The sequence below is a fragment of the Papio anubis genome, chromosome 6, assembly GCF_008728515.1.
Source record: "Papio anubis isolate 15944 chromosome 6, Panubis1.0, whole genome shotgun sequence".
NCBI lineage: Eukaryota > Metazoa > Chordata > Mammalia > Primates > Cercopithecidae > Papio > Papio anubis.
The window spans coordinates 148,659,981-148,668,871 of NC_044981.1; the positions used below are offsets into that span (position 1 = coordinate 148,659,981).

General features: G+C 33.3%; 1 long non-coding RNA gene across 1 annotated transcript; it reads left to right on the top strand.

The window, feature by feature from the left end:
• The first annotated feature begins 1,260 nt into the window (after positions 1–1,260).
• Positions 1,261–7,793, top strand: LOC108585626. The gene is made up of 2 exons (XR_001902220.2): positions 1,261–1,396; positions 7,705–7,793. It is a non-coding gene; the product is annotated as an uncharacterized LOC108585626 (long non-coding RNA).
• The last annotated feature ends 1,098 nt before the right edge of the window (positions 7,794–8,891 follow it).

An 8,891-nucleotide genomic window follows, 5' to 3' on the forward strand; every position in this document is an offset into this window, starting at 1 on the left:
ATTACCATACTACTCAAAATTATCCACAGATTTAATGTAATCCCCATCAAATGACATTCTTCACATAAATAGAAAAAGTGATCCTAAAATCTGTATAGAACTATAACACTTTGACTAGACAAAGTAATCTAAAGAAAAAGAACAAAGTTGGAGACATCACATAACCTGACTTCAAAATATACTACAAGTCTGCAATAACAGAAACAGCATGGTATTTTTATAAAAGCAGACACATAGACCAACGAAACAGAATAGAGAACCCAGAAATAAATGCATATATTTATAACCAAAAGATCTCTTGACAAAGGTGCCAAAAACATACATTAGGGAAAAGACACCATCATTGATAAATGGTACTAGAGAAATTGGATATACATATGCAGAAAAATGAAGCTAGACCCTTATCTCTCACCATATACAAAAATCAACTCAAAATGGATTCAAGACTTAGATGTAGACCAGAAAATGTTTACTATAAAAAAGATCAGAGACTATAAAACTACTGGAAGAAAACATAGGGGGAAAATGTTAGGATACTGGCCTATGTAAAGATGTTATGACTAAGACTTCAAAAGCACAGGCAACAAAAAGAAAAATTGACAAATGGGACTATATGAAATTAAAAGGTTCTTGCACAGCTAAGGAAACAATCAACAGATTGAAGAGACAACCTGTAGAACAGAAGAATTTGCAAACTAGTCATCCAACAATGAACTAATATCTATATTATGCAAGGATCTCAAACAATTCAATAAAGAAGTTTTGAAGGTATGAAACTTTGAAGCTAATAATCCTTTAAAAAATGGACAAAGGATCTGAATTGACATTTCTCAAAAGATGACATGAAAATAACAAATAGTACATGAAAAAATGCTCAATACCACGAATCATCAGGGAAATGCAAATTAAAAGCACAAGGAGATATCAACTCATAACAGTTCAAATGACTATTATCAAAAAGACAAAGTATAAAAAATGTTGATGAGGATTCGGAGAAAAGGGAACTCTTACACACTGTTGGTAGCAATGTAAACTAGTACAGCCATTATGGGAAATATTATGGAGGCTTCTTTAAAAACTAAAAATAAAACTACCATATAATTCCCACTATTATTACCCAAAGAAAAGAAAATGATTATATCAAAGAGATAATTACATCCCCATGTTTATTGCAGCACTATTGACCATAGCCAAGATATGGAATCAACCTAAGTGTCTGATAACAGATGAATACATGAAGAAAATTGGGTATATATACATAATAGAATACTATTTGGCCATAAAAAAGGAAAGAAATTCTGCCATTTGCAGCTACATGGATGGATTTGGAGTCATTGCGTTAGTGAATTAAGCCAGGCAAAGAAAGACGAATATTGTTCTCACTCATATGTGAGAGGTAAAAAAGTTGATCTCATGGAAGTAGAAAGTAAAATGATAGCTACCAGGGGCTGGGAAGAATGTGTGTGTTTGGAAGTGGGGAGGATGAGGAGAGGTAAGTTAATGGGTACAAATAGACAGAAGGAATTAATTCTAGTTTTTTATATCATAGTAAGGTGACTATAGTTAACAATAATTTATTGTAAATTTTTAATATTATATTTAATAATATAATATTAATAGTAATTAATAATATTTATTATTTATTACATATCTATTATATATTTATTATGTATTTATTTATATATTATATATTTATAATATATGTATTAAATAATAAATATAATATTTATTAATAAAAATATTAATAATAGTAAATATTGTATATTTTTAAATAACTAAAAGATTTGAAATGTTCTCAACACAAAGAAATGATAAATGTTTGAGGTGATAAATATCCAAAATACCTAAATTTAATTTTTATACATTGTGTGCAGGTACCAAAATTTCACATGTATCCCATAAATATCTACAACTGTTATGTATCAATTTTTAGAAACGTAAAAATATTTGCCAATACCAGCTCTGTAGGTTTTGACTAATTACTTAAGCTGCTAAGTCTACCTTTCCTTGCTACTTAAATGGGTATACTATCTAGTTTACAATATTATATGAAAAGATAAGGTTAATAATACAGGCTATTACTGTGTCTATCACATATTTGTACCCAATAAATATTCTTTGTCACAGATACATATATGCAAATAGAAGGGAGACCAATGGTCTTTGCTTGGAAGCACTGTGAATCCACATAGAAGGTTACTCATGAACTGAGCCTTGGACAGTAATCAGGATTTTGCCAGCTAGGAAAAGTAAAGAAGGACATTACAGTTAGAGAATGACATGATGCTAGTTATTCTTCATTCACCTCTATAGATTCCTCGTCTGCCCACCTCTTTATAACCTGGAAGAATGGCCTGTAGGAACTGCATTACCCAGGCTTCCTTATCCACCAGCTTCTGCTGGGATCAGCCCAATGGTAGGCACATGCAGGATAAAGGAAGGTGAAAAGAAAGACTGTTTAAGGTATTTATCTTTTCAGATCACCTAATTCTCATGGCTACAACTCTCGCTGGTTTCCAGTAACAAACTCAGGTCTAGAGGCAGTAACAGCTTTCCAATATTGCTGGCTAATATGCACCTCAGTGCTCTTTGTTGCTTTCCCTCTCCTCTCCCCACATCTTTCTAAACAGTCCCTATATTTAGCCTTCTCCAGATTCAACCCTATAAGTATATGTTTCTTTCATTCCAGTACCCAGACATTTACAACATGTAGATCATAGGGAGCAAAAAATACATGGTTTATTTAGGGAATGATAAATAGTTCAATTTTCCCCCAGTTTCAAAATAACAAAAATGAATAAAATACAAAAAACAACCCTCCTAATATTCTTCTGGAACCATCACCCTTTTTCTCCTTTCCCATCATCAAGTCTTACTATCGAAAAAGAAGGGGGGAGTTTATACTGAGTCACCCAACTCTTCACTCCTTTTCAGTCAGGCTTCAAGGCCACCCTTCCCCAACGTTTCTTGAAAATACTATTCAAGTGCCTGTAACAACAGCTTCTGAACTATAGATATCCTTCTTCAGATTTAGAAAGTTCCCTTCAATTTCTAATTTCCTGAGAGTGATTATCATAAACAGTGTTGAATTTTATCAAATATTTATTTGCATCTATTGAGATGATCATATGGGTTTTTACCTTTATTCTGTTAGGGGTAAATTATATTGGTTAATTTTCAAATATTAAATAATTCCTGCAATAAACCTTACTTAGTCATTTTTCATGTTATACATAACTGGATTCCATTTACCATTTTTTTTAAAGAATTTTTTAGTCGATGTTCACTAGGAACACTGGTTTATAATTTTCTTTCTTACTGTCCTTTTCAGGTTTTGGTATCAGAATTACCCAGACTCAAAAACTAAATTGAGAAATATTCCTTACACAATTTCTCTCAGTTTACTCCCTAAGCCTTTCTCTCATAGTGTTCTTTCTTTCCAGCCATTTTATTTTTCCACTTCTAATTCTGTGACCATTGTTCAAATTCTAGAGTTAGATAAGATTTTACTAATTGTCTTAGTATATAGTAAATATATATATGCACACACATATATGTTTTTATATATAATATATATCTATATAAACATATAGAATATATAAACATATAAACATATATGTTTACATTATGTTAACGTATGTTAACATATGCTAACATTATAGATGTTAAACATATATATTATAATATATAAACATATATAATATATACACATATATAATATATAATAATTATATATAATATATTATATAATTATATATAATATATAAATATATATAATATATAATATATAATTATAACATATAATTATATATTATACATAAACATATATTATATGTAATATATATATATTTTTGAGCTTTTAGTTTAGGTTCAGGGGTACATGTGCAGGTTTGTTACATAGGTAATCCTGTGTCACAGAGGTTTGCTGTCCAGATTATTTCCTCACCCAGATACTAAGACTAGTAGCAAATAGTTATTTTTCCTGCTCCCCTCCCTCCTCTCACCCTCCACCCTCTGGTAGTCCCAGTGTCTGTTGTTCCTCTTTTTGTGCTCATAAGTTCTTATTATTTAGCTCCCACTCATAAGTGAGAACAGTATTTAGTTTCCCGTTCCTGTGTTAGTTTGCTAGGGATAATGGCCTCCAGCTCCATCCATGTTCCTGCAAAACAAATGATTTTGCTTTTTTGTTATGGCTGCATAGTATTCCATGGTGTGTGTTTGCCACATTTTCTCTATTCAATCTGTCATTGATGGGCATTTAGGTTGATTCCATGTCTTTGCTGTTGTGAATAGTGCTGCAATGAACATATACATACATGTGTCTTTATGATAGAATGATTTATATTTCTTTGGGTACATATTTAGTAACAGGATTGCTGGGTCAAATGGTAGTGCTAGTTTTAGCTCTTTGAAGAATTTTCACACTGCTTTCCACAATGGTTGAGTTAATTTACCCTCCCACAAACAGTGTATAAGCATTTCACTTTCTTCACAACCTTGCCAGCCTCTGTTTTTTTTTTGTTTTTTGTTTTTTGTTTTGGTTTTTTAGTAATAGCCATTCTGACTGGTGTGAAATGGTATCTCATTGTGGTTTTAATTTGAATGCCTCTAATGATTACTGATGTTGAGGTTTTTTTCGTATGCTTGTTGGCCACATGTGTGTCTTATTTTGAAAAGTGTTCATGTCCTTCGCCCACTTTTTAATGGGGTTGGTTATTTTCTTATAAATATGTTTGCCTATACATGCTGGATATTAGACCTTTGTTGAATGCATAGTTTGCAAAAATTTTCTCCCATTCTGTAGGTTGTCTCTTTACCCTGTTGATGGTTTCTTTTGCTGTGCAGTTGTTCTTAGATTCCATTTGTGAACTTTTGCTTTTGTTGCAATTGCTTTTGGCATCTTTGTCATGAAATCTTTGGCTGTTCTTATGTCCAGAAAGATATTACCTAAGTTTTCCTCCAGGGTTTTTCTAGTTTGGGGTTTTACATTTAAGTCTTTAATCCATCTTGAGTTTATTTTTGTATATTGTGTAAGGAAGGGGTCCAGTTTCATTCTTCTGCATATGGCTAGCCAGTTATCTCAGCACCGTTTATTGAATAGGGAATCCTTTTCCCATTGCTTGTTTTTGTCAGATTTGTTGCAGATCAGATAGTTGTAGGTTTGTGGCCTTATTTCTTGGCTCTCCTGTGTTCCATTGGTCTATGTATCTCTTTTTGTACCAGTACCATGCTGTTTTAGTTACTAATAGCTCCGTAGAATAGTTTGAAGTTGGGTAATTTGATGCCTTCAGCTTTGTTCCTTTTGCTTAGGATTGCCTTGGCTATTTGGGCTCTTTTTTGTTTCCATACAAATTTTCAAATAGTTTTCCTAGTTCTGTGAAGGATGTCTTTGGTAGTTTGATAGGAATAGTATTGAATCTTTAAATTGCTTTGGGCAGTATGGCCATTTTAATGATATTTACTTTTCCTATCCATGAGCATGAGCATGGAATGTTTTTCCATTTGTTTGTGTCGTCTCTGGTTTCTTTGGGCAGTGGCTTTGTAACTCTCATTGCACATACCTTTCACCTCCCTGGTTAGCTGTATTCCTAAGTATTTTATTCTTTTCGTGGGAATTCTGAATGGGATTGCATTCCTGATTTGTCTTTCAGCTTGGTTGACATTGTTGTATAGGAATGCTAGTGATTTTTTTACATTGATTTTGTATCCTGAAACTTAGCTGAAGTTGTTTATCAGATCAAGGAGCTTTGGGACCAAGACTACGGGGTTTTCTAGATATAGAATCATGTCATCTACAAACAGGGATACTTTGACTTTCTCTCTTCCTATTTGGATGCCCTTTATTTATTTCTCTTGTCTGATTGCTCTGGTCAGGACTTCCAGTACTATATTGGCTAGGAATCGTGAGAGAGGGCATCCTTGTCTTGTGCCAGTCTTCAAGGGGAATGCTTCCAGCTTTCAACCATTGAGTATAATATTGGCTGTGGGTTTGTCACAGATGGCTCTTATTCTTTTGAGGTATGTTCTTTCAATACCTACTTTGTTGAGGGTTTTTAACATGAAAGGATGTTGAATTTCATCAAAAGCCTTTTCTGCATCTATTGAGGTAGTCTTGTGGTTTTTGTTTTCAGTTCTGTTTGTGTAATGAATCACATTTATTCATTTTCATATGTTGAGCCAACCTTGTATCCCAGGAATGAAGCCTACTTGATCGTGGTAGATTAACTTTTTAACGTGCTGCTAGATTTGGTTTGCAAGCACTTTGTTGAGCATTTTTGTATCAATGTTCATCAAATATATTGGCCTGAAGTTTTCTTTTTTTGTTGTGTCTCTGCCAACTTTTGGTATCAGGATGATGCTGGCCTCATAGAATGTGTGGAAAAGAGGCCCTCCTCAAGTTTCTGGAATAGTTTCAGTAGAAATGTTACCAGCTCTTCTTTGTACTTCTGGTAAAATTCAGCTGTGAATCCATCTGGTCCTGGGCTTTTATTTGATTCATAGGCTATTTATTAACGACTCAATTTCAGAGCTTGTCATTGGTCCGATCAGGGAATCAATTTCTTCCTGGTTATGTCTTGGGAGGCTGTATATGTCCAGAAATTTCTCCATCTTTTCTTAGACTTCCCTGTTTGTGTGCATAGAGTTGTTCATAGTAGTTTCTGATGGTTGTTTTTATTTCTGTGGGGTCAGTGGTAACTTCCCCTTTGTTGTTTAAAGAGATTTACATTAAGCCTTTGTTACATTTCACCTAAGCCATAAAAAGAAAAGAAAAAGAAGAGAAAAGAAAGAAAAGAAAAGAAAATATAAAAGAAAGAAAAGAAAGATAAGACAAGACAAGACAAGTCCCATAGACTCCTATGGGATCTGCTGACATGTTTGTCCGAACTTCATCTTCCACATCACTGTCAGGATAGTTTTTCTAACACACTACTCCAAAATCTATGAAAAGCCTCCATAAGTCCCCACTTGCCCTCCAAATTATAACTGCATTTGGTTCACACTTTTCCCTCCTCCTGAAATAACTTTCCTTCTTATTCTGCTTTTAAAAACTTTATCACCTGCAAAATTCACTTCAAAAAGAGCTCCCTCCATGAAGGTTGAATATCCCTCTTGGTCCTAAAGGAATGACATCTCCTATTTGGGCTGCTCACATTGCTGCACTGCACTGGTAACTCTTCAACAAAACCCATTTTTACTCTTGCCTCTTATTGTTACTTATGTACAGGTCTTATTGCGTCTCTCAACCTCAACTATTTAAGAGAAGTGTACTCATCTGTTTATTTCCTGCTGAGTCTAGTCCAATCTTTTATAATTTTTAGACCATTAAAAAACTATTTGCTGAAGTGAATTGAGTTGAAATTGGTATAGACAAGCCAGTATGTCTGGTCATTTTAATCTATATGTTATTCAACAATGTGCCAGCTGGAATCTCCTTTTATGCAATGTCTTCTCAGCATTCTTTTTCCTTTCCCATGGCATTTTGAGTCCTACCGCTAAAGTACAAAATTTAAGAAAGCATGTTTTCCATAGTGAATGAAACATAGGTAAAATTCTGAAAAAAATAAAGTGTTAGAACTGAACATCCAATTAGTAAATTTTAATACATTCATGGACTAAAACAAAAGTTATCATAAAAGTAGCTAGAAATGCACAAGGAAACGTTTAGATAATATTATACAATTTATGTTTATTTTCTTTCTGCAGTGCTCATCCTTTCCAAATGTTTGTTATCAATGCTGGATCTTGATGAGAGGAAGAAAAAAAGAAATATGAATAAACTGTATCTTACAAAATGATTTCCAGTCAGTAATTTGTAATCTGCAATAAAGTATACATATCTATTTATATTGACTTCCTAGTCAGGAAAAAAATAATAAACAAACATCAGCAACAAAAGAGCTGCAACCCTTTGACCACTGGAACTGTTATGAAGGCTTAGTGCTGCCATCCAGCATCCAGCAGTCAGACTGTCAAAGCATAGCATGCAAAGTCTGAGAGAGCATAGCATTTCTAAATCAATAAAACATCAATTTGGTCTTACTTTTGATAAAAAAAAAATTCTAGTGGTTTAACCCAGAAATAGAGTGAAATACAGAAATAACAGAAAATAGAAGATCAAAGTTGTACTCAAGATTACTTGCTTTTTAGGTTCTTTTTTTCAAATACCATTTGAACACCCAAAACAAAGTTAAACATGAGAATGCATGTCAGAATTAGAGATGAATAACAGGTACATGGATGTCTCTGAGCTAAAGCTAATGTGGGCATCACAGCTATGGATGAAAACTCTTGCAAGGATGAGTTAAAGGCCCTGAATGCTTACTGATCTTTCTTCCACATAATTAAGTTTCTTCAGTATTTTTCTACACGTTGCCTCTTTTGGACCATAGTGTATGTTTTCTTCTCTCCCTCACTTCTTCTAGAATACTATCTTGAAACATATCAGTCCAGCCAATGTATATATAAAAATAAAATAAGAAAAGCATTTCAAATATGATTCAAATCATATCCAATCATCTACATGTTCAAAAATATCTGAGGAAAAAATAAACACAGTGATCCCATTCTTATGTGACTTGGTTTGTGTTTCTGCTTCTGCACTTAAGATAAGAGCTATCTTATATAAATGAATTAATCTGTAAATTTAAAGTTAGGCGAAGTGAGGAATTACTTTGATGACATTGATCAAGGAGAAAAGAGTAAGGGAATATGAGACCATCCTCAGTCTGGAGGAAATGAAGGATATAGAGCTATGTGAAACAAGCTACCAGTGGAAAGGCAATGAGCAGGCCACAAAGGATAGTGAGATAAGTATATCAAAAAGGAAGAAATATGAAGAGATTTGGAGGATACAGTAGAATGAAAAAATGGTTGCAGAAATAATTTGTGAA